The sequence below is a fragment of the Buceros rhinoceros genome, unplaced genomic scaffold (assembly GCF_000710305.1).
Source record: "Buceros rhinoceros silvestris isolate BGI_N320 unplaced genomic scaffold, ASM71030v1 scaffold24589, whole genome shotgun sequence".
In the NCBI taxonomy this organism is placed as follows: domain Eukaryota; kingdom Metazoa; phylum Chordata; class Aves; order Bucerotiformes; family Bucerotidae; genus Buceros; species Buceros rhinoceros.
The window spans coordinates 11,746-13,507 of NW_010431253.1; positions in this window are offsets into that span (position 1 = coordinate 11,746).

Consider the following 1,762-nt stretch of genomic DNA (forward strand, 5'->3'; position numbering starts at 1 on the left):
CAGGGAACTAGTAAAATATTTATGTGTCTTCTTTCTCCAGTGGTTTCTAAACTGACAAACTCCACAAAACCAACAAAATGATATGGTGAACTTGTGGCTGACCTCTTCTATTTTTGGTCGTGTATCCTCTGGTTAATATTTGCCACGAGGTAAATAATTATTTTCTGAAGTAAATTTCCCTGCTACATCTACTGATCTATTCAGCTCCCGCTGTTGCTCCACTTGTCCTTCTTTCTCCAGTGGTTTCTAAACTGACAAACTCCACAAAACCAACAAAATGATATGGTGAACTTGTGGCTGACCTCTTCTATTTTTGGTCGTGTATCCTCTGGTTAATATTTGCCACGAGGTAAATAATTATTTTCTGAAGTAAATTTCCCTGCTACATCTACTGATCTATTCAGCTCCCGCTGTTGCTCCACTTGTCTGCTTGCGTCTCTTGCGATGGAGCCATGTGAACTTTTGCTCTCCTTGTATTTAAAAATGAAGCATGTGCTTGTTCCACTGGGGTATTTGAAAAAATAATGTATTCTGGTAGCTCCAGAACACTGACTCAAACGCAGCAGCATGCAGTGTTTTAAAATGCTGGTGCTCAGATCCAGCCCTTCTGCAACAGCAGCCAAGCCTTCCACAGAGTTCACTGGGAAAAAGATTTCAGCAGTAGTGCACTTGTCTGGTCCAAGCAGGCTTCAGCGGGGGAATGCGCATTGCATCCCCCTGCCCTGTTGTGAAAGCTGCAGCTGCAGGGATGAAGCACTGCTCTCCAAAATTGTTAAACCAATACCAACAAATCTGGTAATTAGGAATTAGCCTCTGTGGGAAAGCATCGTACAAGAGAGAAATACTTCCACTTTCAGTGTAATGGGAAACGGAGTGCTCCCCAATCACGCGAAAATTGAAAGCTCTCTCTGTAAAACACGTTCCTAGTGCGTTCCTGCTCGTTAACACAGCACCACAGTGCTGTTAAACTCTAGAAGGATCCTGCAACACTGAATGAAGGTGACTGAACCTGGCACAGACTTTACAAAAATACACAGCATATGGTTTAAAAGGAGATGGCCCAGTACCAACGCAAGCAAGAACTCATTCATTTTTCTCCATGTTTGCTCTTCAGAAAGATGCAGGTTTCCCTTGGGCATATCAAAGGTGCCGGGCTTATTCTCTCTCAACTAAGGGAAGAAATCACCAGGAACAAAGTGCATCAAGTGAAACCAAATGATAAGAAACCCCTTTAATACAGTGTTTCTAGAGCTGATTTACTGCTGCAATGATCTGTTTGAACTGCACGTTCTCACTACACCCATTTGCATGCCTAATGATGCAGAAAATAACCCCGCACTATTTTCTTTTGGGGGGGGGAAAAAAAGTGTATTTTTAAGGGTAAGCTTCATATGCAGGTTCCTGTTTAAAATCAGCACGGACGGTTTATTTTCCTTTTAATAAAGCCCAGTGCTTGAAGAGACATTACTTCATTCATAAATATTGTTTCAAATATTTTAAATACCTCTAGGACAGTAGTTTAAAGATAACAGAGCAGTGCAAGACCAACAACAAACCTTATGGAAATTCCTCTACGCTGAGAGACGGAGAGGTCTGAAAACACAGAGGGTCGCTAGGTCCCTCTCCATCCTGAACCCCCCGAAGTTTCATTCCCATTCGACCCCCTGGCCCCAGCCTCCCTTTGAAATACAGATCCCCTGCCCGGGGCAGCCCGGCTCTCGAGGCCGGGTCCCTGCACGGCCCTCGCCCCCGAGGCGAGGCA